General features: G+C 45.0%; 1 long non-coding RNA gene across 2 annotated transcripts in view; it reads left to right on the top strand.

The window, feature by feature from the left end:
- The window catches only part of LOC132388449 (uncharacterized), a 37,902-nt gene that overhangs the window by 15,676 nt on the left and 5,663 nt on the right, over positions 1-16,563 (top strand). For both annotated transcript variants that reach the window (XR_009510240.1, XR_009510239.1), the window contains 2 exons: positions 293-454; positions 5,601-6,166. This is a non-coding gene — a long non-coding RNA (uncharacterized LOC132388449). The remainder of the gene's footprint in view (positions 1-292; positions 455-5,600; positions 6,167-16,563) is intronic.

Here is a 16,563-nt window from a genome sequence, read left to right on the forward strand (position 1 = left end):
CAGCAGCAGGATCTGCATCAGCTCCGGTTCCTTCACTTTCTCCGCCAACGCCGATGAGTAGACATGCAGTAGTTAAGGTTCTTAATATTCAACAGGGTCTTGCGATTGTAAAAGATAACAAGACCTTTGGTTGGCCCCATAGGTCATGGGGGGGTGGGGGGGTTGCACAAATTCGTACAAACAGTTGGGGAATTGAACCCGGGTTGCTGGCACTGTAATAAGACCAAGTAAAATCTATTATCAAATTACATATATGCCAACACAAACTACCTTGAAGCTAATTTCCTTTCAGGCAAATGCAGATAATAAAATGCATTTAAAGAAATATATTGGAGTTTCTGACAAGCAACCAATGTGCAGAAGAAGACAAGCTGCGGAGAAACAAAATATCGAGAATGAGTTGTTGAGTTCCTGAAAGTGAGTCTGGAGTTGGTGGAGTCGGTTCGGGGTTGAGGTGAGTGAAGTTGTCCATGCTGGTTCAGAAGCCTGATGGTTGGAGGGTAATAAGTGTTCTTGAATTTGGTGGTGTGGGACCTAAGATTCCCGTTTCTCCTGCCCGTTTGCAGCAATGAAAAGGGAGCGTGGCCTGGATGGGGGGCTCCTTGAGGACGGATGTTACTATCATGTGTGAATGTACTTAATGGTGGGGAGGACTTTGCCTGTGATGGACTGGGCTGTATCCACCACTCTTTGTAGGCTTTTCCATTCCACAAGGCCATAAGATAAAGGAACAGAATCAGCCTGTTTGGCCAATCGAGTCTGCTCCACCATTTCATCATGGCCGATCCATTTTCCTCTCAGCCCCAGACTCCTGTCTTCTCCCCGTATTCCCTCATGCCCTGACCAATCAAGAACCTATCAACCTTATCAATCTCTGCCTTAAGTATATGCAATGACCTGTCTTCCATAGCCACCTGTGGCAATGAATACCACAGATTCACCACCCTCTGGCTAAGAAATCCCTCCCCATTGCCATTCTAAATGGACATCCCTCTATTCTGAGGCTGTCCTCTGGTCTTAGACTCCCCCACCATAGGAAACATCCTCTCCACATCCACTCTTATATTTCAATATTCGATAGGTTTCAATGAGATCCCCCTCATTATTCTGAATTCCAGTGAGTACAGACCCAGAGTCATCAAATACTCCTCATATCCTTTCAACCCCAGAATAATTTTCGTGAATCTCCTTTGAACCCTCACTATTGTCAGCACATCCTTTCTCAGAAAGGGGTCCAAAACTGTTCACAATACTCAACATTACATCCTTACTTTAATATTCTAGTCCTCTCGAAATGAATGCTAACCACCAACTCAACCTACAAATTAACCTTTAGGGAATCTTGCATGTGGACTCCCAATTCCCTTTGCACCTCTGATTTTTGATTTTTCTCTCAATTTATAGACTGTTTTTATTTCTTCCTCCAAAGTGCATGATCATACACTTTCCAATGCTGTATTCCATCTGCCATTTCTTTGCCCATTCTCCTAATCTGTTTAAGTCCTTCTGTAGCCACGCTGCTTCCTCAACCTGTCTTTGTATCCTCTGAATACTTAACCACAAATCCCTTCAACTCTGTCATCCAAATCATTGACATATAATGTAAACAGAAGACCCCTGTGGAACACCACTAGTCACTGGCAGCCAGTCAGAAAAGGCTCTTTATTCCCACTCTTTGCCTCCTGCCAATCAGCCAATGCTCTATCTATGCTAGAATCTTTCCTGTCATACCACAGGCTCAAAGCTTGTTAAACAGCCTCATGTGTGGCACCTTATCAAAAGTCTTCTGAAAATCCGAGTAGACAACATCAACCACTTTGTTTATCCTGCTTGTTACTTCTTCAAAGAATTCTAACAGATTTATCAGGCAAGATTTTCCCTTAAGGAACCAGTGCTGACTTCACCCTACTTTATCATGGGCCTCTAAGTATCCCCAAAGCACATTTTTAACAATCGGTCCTAACATTTTCCCAACCACTGAGCTCAGACTAACTGGCCTATAGTTTCCTTTCTTCTGCCTCTCTCCCTTCTTGAAGAATGGAGTGACATTTGCAATTTTCCACTACTACAGAACCATGCCAGAATTATTGAAGGATCAATACTAATGCCTCCACAGTCTCTTCAGACAGACAGACTTTATTGATCCCGAGAGAAACTGGGTTTCGTTACAGCTGCACCAACCAAGAATAGTGAAGAAATCTAGCAATATAAAACCACAAATAATTAAATGATAATGTTAATCATGCCAAGTGGAAATAAGTCCAGGACCAGCCTATTGGCTCAGGGTGTCTGACACTCTGAGGGAGGAGTTGTAAAGTTTGATGGTCACAGGCAGGAATGACTACATCTCGGTGGGATGAGTCTCTGGCTGAATGTACTCCTGTGCCTAACCAGTACATTATGGAGTGGATGGGAGTCATTATCCAAGATGGCATGCAACTTGGACAGCATCCTCTTTTCAGAGTCCAGTTCAGCTACCTCTTTCAGAACCCTGGGGTGTATCCATCTGGTCCAGTTAACTTATCTACCTTTAGACCTTTCAGTTTCTCAAGTACCTTCTCCCTAGTAATAGCAACTGCCCTCAATTCTGCCCCCTGACACTCTGGAACTTCCGTCATACTGCTATTGTCTTCCACAGTGAAGACTGAAGCAAAATACTTAGTCAGTTCATCTGCCATTTTCTTGTCCCTCATTACTACTTCTCCAGGATCATTTTCCAGTGGTCTGTTATCTATTCTCGCCTGTCTTTTACACTTCTTTAAACTTCTGGAATCTCTTTTAATATCATTTGGCCAGCTTACCTTTGTATTCCATCTTTTCCTTCTTTATTGCCTTTTTAGTTGCCTTCTGTTGATTTTTAAAAGCTTCCCAGTCCTCTAACCTCCCACTAATTGTTGTATTATATGCCCTCTCTTTTGCTTTATGTTGGCTTTGACTTCCCATGTCAGCCACGGTTGAAATATCCTGCCCTTAAAATACTTCTTCTTTGGGATGTATCTATCCTGCACCTTCCAAATTGCTCCCAGAAACTCCAGCCATTGTTGCTCTGTTGTCATCCTTGCCAGTGTTCCCTTCCAATCGGTTCTGGCCAACTCCTCTCTCATGCCTCTGTAATTCCCTTTACTCCACTGTAATACTGATACATCTAACTTTAGCTTCTCCTCCTGAAATTGTGGGGTGAATTCTGTTATATTTTGATTACTGTCTCCTAAGGTTTCCTTTATCTTAAGCTCTTTAACCAATTATGGATCATTTCACAATACCCAACCTCAAATAGTTGATTCGCTAATAGGCTTAACCATGAGCTGCTCTAAAAAGCCATTCTACAATTTTCCTCTCTTAGGATCCAGCACCAACCTTATTTTCTCAATCTACCTGCATATTGAAATCCCCTATGACTATTGTAACATTGCCGTTTTGACACACATTATCTGTCTCCAGTTTTAATTTGTAGACCACATCCTTTGCTACTGTTGGAGGCCTGTATATAACTGCCATCGGGGTCTTTTTTACATTTGCAGTTCCTTAACTCAATCCACAATGATTCTACACCTTCTGATCCCGTGTCACCCCTTTCTAATGATTTGATTTCTTTTTTTTTTACCAACGGGGAACCACAACACCACCCTCTGGCTTTCTGCCTGTCCTTTCAAAACAATATGTATTCTTGGATGTTAAGCTCCCAGCTATAATCTTCTTTCAGCTACAATTCAGTGATACCCATTTGTGGTCCAACCAGACCATGCCAATCGTGGTGTCCACCTAGTTAGTCCCAATTTACTCTGTGCAGCCATTAACATCTAAGCCTCTCCTTCCCTGTGCATATGCAAGTGCTTCTGAAATGATACCTTTGTACCTGCCTCAATCACTTCTACTGGCATTTCATTTCATTTATTCACCCCCCCCCACGTGAGTTGTCCTTCATGCCCCTTTTAAATCTTTCCCCTCTCTCACCCTAAACTTATGCTCTCTAGATCTGGTCTCCCTTATCCTGGGGAAAAAACTGTTCCTGTTCAGTTAATCCGCGCCTCTCATAATTTTAAACATCTCTGTAAGGTTGTCCCCTCATTCTACATTCCAAGGAATAAAGACCTATCCTGGCCAACCTCTCCCTCTACCTCAGGCCCTCTAGTCCTGGCAATACCCTCGTAAATCCTTTTCTGTACTCCTTCCAGTTTAGGCACATCTTTCCTGTAACAGGATGACCAAAACTACATCCAGTACTCTGTGCAGCCTTGCCAAGGACATGATGCTCTGACTGGTAAAAGCCAGCGTTCTGAGTTGCCTGGGTCATAGAATAGGGCACTGGTACCACCCAGTGGACATAAGGCAGTACTACATGGTCACTTGTCCAGTTCTCCAGGTCCCACCCAGGTTTGGTTTAGAATCAGAATCAGGTTTATTATCACTGTCTTGTACAACATAAAATTTGTTGTTTTGCTGCAGCAGTACAAAGACATAAAATTACCGTAAATTACAGAAGAAATAGTGTTCATGGTTCATGAGTTTTTGGACCGTTCATTCAGAAATCTGATGGCAGAGGGGAAGAAGCTATTACTGAATCATCGAGTGTGTCTTTAGGCTCCTGTACCTGCCCCCTCACCCCCCGATGGTGAAGAAGAGGACACGTTCCAGACGGTGAGGGTCTTTCATGAAGGATGTTGCCTTGAGGGATCATCTCTTGCGGATGTCCTCGATGGTGGAGAGGTTGTGCCCGCGGTGGAGCTTGGTGAGTCGACAGCCTCCGAGCTTCCCACAGTTCCCTGCACTGGAGCCTCCGCACTAGGCCAAGACGCCACCGGTCAGAATGCATCCGTTCATCTGTAGAAATCTGCAAGCGTCATACATAGTAAGTCAGAGAGAAAGGCTTTTGTTAGTATGCTATCCCAACAGATCTTTCTATATATAAGTACATCAAGGCAGTAAAAAGTAAAACACAATGTAGAATATGACGCAGCGCACAAGATGCTGGGGGTTCTCAGTGGGTCAGGCAGCTTCTGTGCAGGAAGATGGACAGTTGGCATTTCAGATCGAGACTGTTCATCTGAGTCACAGACACTGCTTGACCTGCGGAGTTCCTTTAGTGCTTTCTGAGTTGCTTCGGACTCCTGTATACGAAGTCTGTTGTGTCCTCACCACCCAGGACATGCCCTCTTCTCATTCCTACCATCAGGGAGGAGGCACAGGAGCCTGAAGACACACACTCAGTGATTCAGGAACAACTTCTACCCCTTCACCATCAGATTTCTGAATGGATAATGAACACACGAACGCTACCTACACAACTTATTTTACTATTTTTCTTATTATAAGCTGTAGTAATTTTTTATGCATTGCACTGTACTGCAGTTGTAAAACAACAAATTTCACCCCACACCGAACGTTAGTGGTAATAAATCTAGTTCTGATTCTTCAGAATGCAGAGCCACTCTTACAGGGAGGTCCGTTTAAGAGTTCTGATAATGGTGGGATAGAGCCTGGTGGCAGATGTTTTCAGGTTTCTGTATCCTCTGCTCAAAGGGAGAATGTCCAGGGTGGGTGGGGTGTTTCATTATGTTGGCTGTTTTCCCAAGCTGTGTTCTGTCCACACTCCTGTACAGGTCAGAATGCTGATGCATGACCGTATTTTCTGGCTGCGAAAGATCTCCGACTACACCCTGCCCCTTCAGTGTCATCAAGAGGATGTGAGGGGGTGGGTTGGGCATGTGATGAGGAGAGGCCAACTCCATCATCAAGACAGCACTTCACAGGAAGACGAAGAGGAAACACAGGAAGACCAAAGACAACTTGACGCCATACCGTAGGGGCAGGAATGAGGACCCTGACCCACGCCTGGGACACAATGGAGAAGATGACCAAGGACAGACGGTGTTGGAGGACCTTCATTGCTGCCCTAAATGCCAGCGGCGTAATGGGCAGTGAGTAACTTATTCATGAAGGGTCTCGCAACAAGCCATCAACCGTTTATTTGCCTCCAAAGATGCTGCCTGAACTGTTGAGTTCCTCCAGCATTTTGTGTGTATGATTCAAGACCCAACTGCTTCCCTGAACACAGGGAAGACCAGGGATGTTCTTGCAGAACTCTGGTCAATATAGATCCCTCAACTTGGAGTACTGAAATTGATATGCCAGACTTCTGAGATTAGCAGCTGGAGTATTACACCAGGTATGGTTTCCCTACCTAAGGACGTGATAGAGAATTGCAGATTATGGGGGGGGGGGGGGGGGTCATCCTTTGAGGAGTGTGAGGTGTTGCACTTCGAGAGGTCAAAGACCAAAGATTGAAGCTCATAGGTCAATTGGAAGTCTGCAGAAGCCTTGGTCTTTGTGATTTTGTGAATCTCTGAGTCTGCTGGAGGCTGAACACGGCCTGTCCCCAGTTGGAAAGATTTGAGTGTGTGCGTGCTTGTGTGAGTGAGTGCGTGTGTGAGTGCATCTGCATGAAACAGTGTGTGCGCGTGTGTGTATGTGTGTGTGAGAGTATGTGTGTGTTTGTGTGTGTGAGAAATGGGGCTTGTTTTACTGTTATTGTGTTGTCATTTTTGTGTCTGTATGTGTGTGTGTGCGTGAGAGTGTGAATGGGTGTGTGTACTTCAGAGAGTGTGTGTGTGTGAGAGAGAGAAATGGGGCTTGTTTTGCTGCTGTTATTGTGCTGTCAATTGTGTGTCTGTATATGTGTGTGTGTGTGTGTGTGAATGTGACTAAGTCTGTGTGTGTGTGAGAGAGAGAGAGAAATGGGGCTTGTTTTGCTGTTGTTATCGTGTTGCAGTGTGTTGTGTTTTGTGTTGCTCTGCTGAGCGTTGTGTGCAGGCTGTGTTGGCACGGAATGTGTGCTGACACTTGCCGGCTGCCCCCAGCACATCCTCAGATTGTGTTGTGTTGTTAACACACATGACACAGATCACTGTACACGTGGATAAATGAATCTGGATCTGATTGTGATTCTAACCTGAAATGTTTGCAAAGAAAAAGAATTTCAGGTTGTATGTATGTATGTGTGTGTGTATATATATATATATATATATAAAACTGTACCTATTGAAATAAAAGGAGAAAGTGCAGAGTCAATGGTGGGCCTCCTACTGGCTTTGAGGTGCAGAGGCATCTCTTCTGGTCCAGATCCATAGGTCACTAAAAGTGACTGCGAGTGGATAAGGTGAAAACGAAGGCAGACGGCACACTAGAAAATACAGCACAGAAACAGGCCCTTTGGCCTATCTAGTCCATGTCAAAAAAACCTAAACTGCCTGTTCCCATCGACTTGCACCTGGACCATCGCCCTCGATACCCCCACCATCCATGTACAAACTGCTCTCAAACGTTGAAATTGAGCTCACACCCACCACTTGCCCTGGCAGCTCATTCCACACCCTCACGACCGTCCGAGTGAAGAAACGTCTTCCACCTTTCACCTCCCAGCTCACTTCAAGCTCCCTCACTCAACTAGTTTCACCTATCACCTGCCGGCTTGTACTCCTCCTCCTTCCTCGCCTTCTTATTCTGGCATCGTTCCGGTCCGATGATGGGTCTTGGCCCCGAATATCGATCGTTTATTCCTCTCCATAGACACCGTCTGACCTGCTGAGATCCTCCAGCATTTTGTGTGTGTTGTTCAAGAGTTGCAGCATCTGCAGAATCTTTGTGTTTACAAAGCACTCCAGGTGTGATCTCACCAGGGGCCTGTATAATTGCTATGAGACTTCCATATTCCGATAATCATAGTCTCTTGTTCGAAAGGCAAGCATACCATTTGCCCACTTAATCACTTGTCTCGCCTGAATGTCTTTTATTTAGTGAGATACAGCACATAATAGGCCTTGTGGCCCTTTAAGCCACAATGTTCATGACCCCCGATTTAACCCTAGCCTAATCAGGGACAATTTACCATGCCCAATTAGCCTATCCATCGGTGAGCCTTTGGAGTGTGGGAGGAAACCGGAGCACCCGGAGTAACCCATGTGGGCACGGGGAGAACATACAAACTCCTTAGACAGCGGTAGGAATTGAACCTGGATCTCCCGTACAGTATGCACTACGCTACAACATGTACAACCACTGGCATCTCCCTTTGAACATGAACACTATCCGATCCCTCACGACCTCCTATCTAAACTGCCCCTTTTCTCCCCTCCCCACCCCTTTCTGCTTCTTTCCTCCCTACCCTTCCTCTCCCTACTCCCTCTCCTCCCCAGTCCTTCCCCCTCCACTCCTCTCCTCAACCTCCCCTCTCTTCCCCTCAACCTCCTCTTCTTTTCTCCTCCTTTCCCCATTCTCCTCCCCACTCATTCCCTCCCACTCTCCCTGCCCCATCCACCCTCCCCACACTTCCGTTTTACCCTCCACAACCCTCAACTTTTCCCACTGTTCTTCTTCTCCCTATCCCTTCCTGCTACCCTCTCACTCCCTCCCCTTCTTTTATCCTCTCCTCTCCTCTCCCCTTTTCTCCCTTCTCTCCATTTCCCCACTCCCCTCCCTCCTCTCCTGGGAAGCACACGAGGCGACCCACCTGCAGTTTTACAGAGGCCAGGCAGAGGGAGCCGACGGACCATTTGCTCCCAGGAACGGCCTCGATCACTGGCCCGGCGTCCCGGGCTGAGAGACGACAGACAGACACCCGGCACCAGAACACCGCCTGTCTAAACAGGGAACATAGAATGTAGAACAGTACAGCGCATGATCAGATTTATTTATCACAAGTACAACCACCAAAATCTAAAGATGTGCTGGGGTCAACACAGCACGTCCACAATCTTCAGCAGAACAATACAAGTAACAACAACAATAAAACAATACAAGAGAGACCCATCCACCCTCCCACACGCACAGACACAGAGAGATCTCCAATCCTAGGCCAGGTCCTGGACTCTCAGATTCACACACAAGCCGAACTGGGAAGTGGGGGTGTCACTCACCCTCATCCTCAGGGTCTACAGGCTAAAGAAATTTGGCATGTCCCCTCTCAGCTCTTACCAATATTTACCGATGCACCATGGAAAACATTCTGTCTGGATGTACCATGGCTGTCTGTCTGTGCGTGATTGCAAGAAAATGCAGTGTTGAAGTCACAGCTCAGCTCGTCCCAGCCTCCCCTCTGTGGACTCTGTCTACACTTCTCACTGTCAGCATAATCGAGTACCCCACCTAACCCTGGACATTCTCTCTTCTCCCCTCTCCCATCAGGCAGAAGACACAACAGCCTGTACCACTAGGCTCAAGGACATTTCCTATCCTGTTGTTATCAATTGACCTCTTGTACTATAAGATGGACTCAGCCTCACAGTCTACCTCGTAATGATCTTGCTCTTTGTCTTCTACGTGCACTGCACTTTTTCAGCAGCTTTTACACTTTACTCTGCATTATTATTGCTTTATCTTATTCTACCTTCATGCACTGCATATGAACAGCATGCGATGCAAGCTTTTCACTGTATCTGGGTACACCTGACAATAAAGTCACCGAGCACTACAGCACTGAAAAAGGCCCTTCTGCCCATCTAGTCCATGCTGAATTGTTATTTTGCCGAGTCCCATCAGACTGCACCCAGATCATAGCCCTCCATACCCCTCCCATCCATGTACTTATCCAAATTTCTCACTAATGTAGAAATCAAACGCAATCCACCACTTCTGCTGGCAGCTCGTTCCTTCCCATCATCGCTCCCCAAATGAAGATGATCCCACCTCATGTTCCCCATTAACATTTCACCTTTCACCCTTAACCCATCACCTCTAGTTCTAGCTCTCAGTTCTCAGTGGGAAAAGCCTATCTATACCCAACATAATTTTGTATTCCTCGATCAAATCTCGCTTCATCCTCCTACGCTCCAGGGAATAAAATCCTATCCTATTTAACCCTTCTCTACCTCAGGTCCTCAAGTCCTGGCAACATCCTTTCTGTACTACTTCAATTTTATTGATACCTTTCCTAGGTAAGTGACCAGAACTTAAGACAATAAGTGTTCCAAATACCAAAACCAATACCAATACCTAGCACGTGGTTGAGTGACAGGTTTATAAACAGTCAATTAGGAGCAGGAGTCATTTTAGATCATCACCACCACTCAATAAGATCGTGACTGATCTGATTATAAACTCCACACTCCTGACCTCCCAACCCATTGTTTGCCAAGACAATCTACCCTGCATTGAAACTTCTGCATCCACCTCTCTCCTAGAGAGAAAGTTCCAAAGACTCACCACCTTCTGAAACAAAAAAAAACTCACTCACTTCGTCTGTCTTGTTGGCAAACCTTTACTTTTAAACAGTGGTCACTTCCACACCCCCTTTTGGAAAATAAAGCCGATATTGCTGGAAATATTTCACAAGACAGACCACACCAGCGGGAAGAGAAAGAGATTAATGTTTCAGGCTGCAGACTCTTTCTTTGAACTGAAACATTCACTTTGTTTCTCTCCCCATGAGTGCTGACTGACCTGCTGAGTGTTTCCAGCATTTTCTGTTGTTATTTCAGGTTTTCTGCATTTGCAGTTTTCTTTCATTAATTTTCTTTCCCCCGCCCCCCTGCCCCATTTCCAGATTTACTTACTTTACGACAGAGAGAGATCACTCAGCCTATCGGGCTCATGCCACCTCCTTCAAAGCAAGCTCATTTTCTTTTGCCCTGTTTCTCTCGGTTGACATCTTTCAGATAGCTCACAAAAATGTCTCTTTTACTTCTTTTACATCTGTTTTTCACCATAAATGTGTTCCTGGGACTAGTAGAGCCTGCGATTTACAGTTTGGAGATGGATTGAGTGATCCGGCACTTTGCTGTCTCCAAGAAGAGTTGGGATGTGAGTGCGTACTCAGATGGCCTTGAAGTGGAGGAGCTTAGAGACAGGACGTGAGCTGATGTTTGACTCCATTTTGCCGATTAAAGTGTCCGGGAGGATAGAGATGTCGAAGTAAATGCTGATGGCAAGTGAGATTTTAGCTGTGACTGCCCAGTTTTTGATCGCTGCTGAGATGGAGTCAGTGAGCAGTCTATCGCTGTGTGGCTCACTGTGGCAGGCAGGTAGACCTCTGCCTTGTGTGGTGTCCCTCTCTGTCGATGGTGTTGCTGATGCCAGAGGACGTTACCGTAGTTCTGCACTGTCGCGTTTACGGATTGTGGACTTTTTCAGACTTTTATATTCTGTTCTTTCACCTGTTCCTTTTCTGTTTTGTTGTGTAAGTTTGAGGTTTGACTTTCTTGGTGCGTTTTGTGTGAGTACAGGGCTCCAGTGGGAAACTTTGTCACATGGTTCGAGCAGAATCATCTGCAGCTTAATGTGAAAAAGACTAAGGAGCTGGCGGTGGACCTGAGGAGGGCTAAGGCACCGGTGACCCCTGTTTCCATCCAAGGGGTCAGTGTGGACATGGTGGAGGATTACAAATACCTGGGGATACGAATGGACAATAAACTGGACTGGTCAAAGAACACTGGGGCTGTCTACAAGAAGGGTCAGAGCCGTCTCTACTTCCTGAGGAGACTGAGGTCCTTTAACATCTGTCGGACGATGCTGAGGATGTTCTATGAGTCTGTGGTGGCCAGTGTTATCATGTTTGCTGTTGTGTGCTGGGGCAGCAGGCTGAGGGTAGCAGACACCAATAGAATCAACAAACTCATTCACAAGGCCAGTGATGTTGTGGGGGTGGAACTGGACTCTCTGACGGTGGTGTCTGAAAAGAGGATGCTGTTGAAGTTGCATGCCATCTTGGACAATGTCTCCCATCCACTCCATGATGTACTGGTTAGGCACAGGAGTACATTCAGCCAGAGACTCATTCCACCGAGATGTAACACTGAGCGTCATAGGAAGTCATTCCTGCCTGTGGCCATCAAACTTTACAACTCCTCCCTCGGAGTGTCAGACACCCTGAGCCAATAGGCTGGACCTGGACTTATTTCCACTTGACATGATTAGCTTATTATTATTTAATTATTTATGGTTTTATATTGCTACATTTCTACACTATTCCTGGTTGGTGCGGCTGTAACGAAACCCAGTTTCTCTCGGGATCAATAAAGTATGTCTGTCTGTCTGTCTGATTGGGATGCTGTTCTCTCTTGTATGGGTGGGTGTGGGTTTAATGTTTCTCTCTGTACAACTTTCGTGTTCTTTCGTTGCTTCATGACTATCTGGAGAAGACGAATCTCAGAGTTGAATAGGGATACATACTTTGATAATAAATGAACCTTCAAACCTTTTTGAAAGTAAATCAAAACCCCCCTACTACCTACACAATGCCCATATCTCTCCATCATCCTCACATTCATATACCTACCTAAACATCTGTTAAAAACCTCTAATGTATTTGCCTCTACCACCACACCAGACGGTGCACTCCGTGCATCCACCACACTCTGAGTAAAAAAATATTACCCCTCACAGCCCCTTTGAACCTACCTCCTCTCACCTTCAATGCATGCCCTCTGGTATTCAACATTTCAACCCTGGGAAAAAGATACTCCATGTCTACTCTATCTATGCCTCTCGTAAGCTTATAAACCTCTATCAGATCTCCCCTCAGCCTCTGTCGCTCCAAAGAAAACAACCAAGTTTTCTAGCCTCTTGTGATAGCACATGCCCTCCAAACCAGGCAGCATCCTGGTAAACCTCTTCTGCATTCTCTCCAAAGCCTCAACATCTTTCCTATAGTGAGGCAGCCAGAACTGTACAAAACTCTCCAGAAGTTGTCGAGCCAGAGTTTTATAAAGTTGCAACATAACCTCGACTTTTGAACTTGCTGCCATGACTAATAAAAGCAACTCATTCCATAAGCCTTCTTAACCACCCTATCGACCTGTGTAGCCACTTTCAAGGATCTATGGTCTTGGACCCCAAGATCTCTCTGCTCAGGTACACTGTTAAGGACCTTGCCCTTAACAGTGTACTATCTCCTTGCATTTACCCTACCAACGTGCAACACCTCACTTTTATCTGGGTTAATCTCCATCTGCCATTTTTCTGTCCGTATTTGCAACTGATCTATATCACCCTGTATTCTTTGTCAGTCTTCTACACTATCCACAACTCCATCAGTCTTGGTATCATCCACAAACTTATTAACCCGCCCATCTGTATTTTCATCCAGGTCATTTCTATTCATCACAAACAGCAGAGGTCCCAGCACAGATCCCTGTGAAACTCCACTAATCACAGACCTCCAGCTCAAGTAAGCCCCTTCAACGATGACCCTGTCTTCCATGCGCAATCCAGTTCTGAATCCAGACAGACAATTTGCCAGAGATCCCATGCATCTTAATCTTCTGGATTAGTCTCCCATGAAAGACATCGGCAAAAGCCTCACTAGAGTCGATGTAGACAACATCCATTGTCTTACCCTTTATCAATCTCTCTCTGCACCTTGTCAAAAAACAATCATATTGGTACAACCTGCCCCACGCAAATCCATGCTGGCTCGCACTAATTAGGCCATGGATTTCCAAATGCTTATATATCCTATCCCTAAGAATTTTCTCTAGCAATTTCCCTACAGCTGACGTGAGACTCCCTGGTCCATAGTTCCCAGGATTTTCCCTTGCTCCCTTCTTGAATAAATGTACAACATTAGCCACTCGCCTGTCCTCTGCGACCTCGCCTTTCATGTCCTTGAGAGGACATAAAAATACTGGTCAAGGGCCCAGCAATCTCATCTCATGCTTCCTTCAATAAGCCCAGGTAAAACCCGGGGACTTAACCACTTTAATACCCATTAGGAGGCCCAACACCCTCCTCCTTGACCTCTAAACACCCTGGCATTGATATACTCAGCACTGTCTCCTGGTCCTCCATATCCTTCTCCTTGGTAAATACTGAAGCAAAGTACTTATTAAATACCTCACTCACATTCTCTGCATCCAAGCAAATGTTCCCCCTTTATCCTTGAGTGGTCCCACCCTCTCCCTCATTATCCCCTTACTCTTGATGCCTGACCCTACTTGCCAAGGACTTTTCATGGCCCCTCCGGGCTTTCCTAATTCCCTTCGTTAGTTCTTTTCTGGTTTCTTTAAACTCCTCAGTTGCTCCATTTGATCCCAACTTCAGAAGCTTTACATACTTTTCCTTTTCCTTCTTGTCTAAATTCACCACCTCTCTAGACTGGCCATCCTGCTGAAGGGTTTTGGTCCAAAACATTGACTGTGTGCTTTTCCATAGATGCTGCCTGGTCTGCTGAGTTCCTCCGGCATTTTGAATGCGTACCTCTCTGGACCTCCCAGGTTCTCTAATCTTTCCAATCCTGTCCTTTCTTCTAACAGAGTACCTTTCCTGTACTCTGTGCAATTGATCTTCCAACACCCTCCACATGCCTAATGTGGTCTTGCCAGAGAAAATGTCTTCCCAATTTACTCTGCTTAGTTCCTGCCTAATACCCTCGTAATTTGCCCTACTCCAAATTAAAACTCTCACCCAACATCCATACCTATCCATAAGAGCTATTCTGAAAGTTAAGGATTTGTGGTCACCTTTCCCTAACTCCTCACCCACTGAAAAGTTGGTCATCTGGCCGGGCTCAGTGCCCAACACCAGGTCCACTCATTGGAATGTCCACATATTGATTAAGTAAACCCTCCTGGGTACACATTATAAATCCTGCCCCATCTAAACCCCTTGCACTAAGAAGGTCCCAGTTTATTGGAAAGAGATTAATGCTCCAACCACATCTCAGTGGTTTTCCCAAACCATATCTTGTTTACATTTAGAAAAAAATTAGAAGTGGTACATTTGACCCTTCGGTTAAATTTGAAGAAACCTGGAGGCCTTTTATTCAACACTTTCACAGAAGGTAATCTGACCTTTTCCGATTCCTTAATTTTATTCATTGACTTGAGTAGAGGAGTGGAGTTAACGATGTTAAAGATTTTATTTGATATAATTGAATAGCCCAGCTTTGTTTAGTTTTGTTTTAGTTTAGTTTTTTTTTTAATTCAATTTGGTTTTTTTTCCCCATCTTTTTATTTTTTTCTATTTTGGGTTTCAAGGGTTTGGGAGGTCAATTATATTGGTGCTATTTAGCTTTTTTTTCATATGTTAATTACCAACAATGTAATCCCACTCCCTTTATACTACTATGATTATTATGTATTTACTTTTGAAAAACTTAATAAAAAGATTGAAAAAGAAAGAAAGAAGGTCCCAGCTTATAATCGGGAAGTTGAAATCCGTCATGACAACAACACAATTATTTATACACATTTCCTTAATCAAGTCTCAGCCTGCCTGTGAGGGAAAGAAGCCTACACACATGCAAGAGTCTGATAACAGCTGGATTGAAGCTGTCCCTGCACCTGGTGGTATGTGCTTTTATATCTCCTCCTGACAGTTCACGTGCAAACTCCACACAGAAAGTCAGGATCCATAGATGCAAATAGATGTATGGAAGGTATGTAAAGCCCCACAAGAGGAAATGTCCTCTCCGTATCCAGCCTGTTCAGAGTCCTCAGGATTCTTTTAGCTTGCTGTTGCCTTTGGCAGACTCCCTTGATGCAACCTTGCATCAAAGGCACCATAAAGTGCCTTAAACCTCTGTGAACATACAGCATAGACCGAAGAACAATAGAGCACCCTACAGGCCCTTTGGGCCACAATGTTGTGCCAACTTTTTAACCTACTCTAAGATCCATCTAACCCTTCTCTCCCCAGATGCCCACTATTTTTCAATCATCTATGTGCATGTCTAAGAGTCCTGTAAACGTCCCTGATATAGCTGCCTCCACCATCACCCCTGGCAGTGTGTTCCACATACTTCACACACTCTGTGTAATAAACCCTACTTCTGACGTCCCCCTATACTTTCCTCCAATCACCTTAAAATTACACCCCCTTATGTTAACCATTTCTGCCCTGGGAGAAAGGCACTGGTTGTCTTCCCTATCTATGCTTCTTATCATCTTGTACACTCCTATCATATCAGCCCTCATCCTCTATCGCTCCAAAAGGAAAAAGAAAGACTTAGTTCACTCAGCTTATCCTCATGAAGTTGAGAGAAAAGCATGGCCCAGGAAGCCCTGAGGAGCAGACCTGAGTCTCATGGAGAGAGAAACATGGAAATCGTTCACACAAATAGTGACCTGACCTGGTGATGGAGCAGGGTGAGGAGAAGCTAAACAATGTGTGGGGAACAGATATCAGTTTCGGGTTCCCTTTGATGTCAGGCCTGGTTAACTAGTGTGTTTTCAGATGGAAAGTGTAGGCCGAAATCCAAACAAACAAGGCCAGTGCTGTGGACAGGTGCGGTCTGTTAACCCTTTGATTGCAGCCCTACTGTGAGGAAACTGCTCACAGCTCAGACTGAGTGAGAACACTGGGAGTGGTTATAGAGCCTAGCCTTAAGACCATAAGAAATAGGAGCCGAATCAGACCATTTGGCCCATTGAGTCTGCTCCACCATTCCATCATGGCTGATTTATTATCCCTATTAACCCCTTTCTCCTGTCTCCTCCCCATAACCTTTGACACCCTTACTAATCGGGAACCTAATAAAATATACCCAATGACTTGATCTCCACAGCCATCTGTGGCAATAAATTCCACAGATTTTCCACCCTCTGGCTAAAGAAATTCCTCCTCATCACTGTT

This window comes from Hypanus sabinus, chromosome 2 (assembly GCF_030144855.1).
Source record: "Hypanus sabinus isolate sHypSab1 chromosome 2, sHypSab1.hap1, whole genome shotgun sequence".
In the NCBI taxonomy this organism is placed as follows: Eukaryota; Metazoa; Chordata; class Chondrichthyes; order Myliobatiformes; family Dasyatidae; genus Hypanus; species Hypanus sabinus.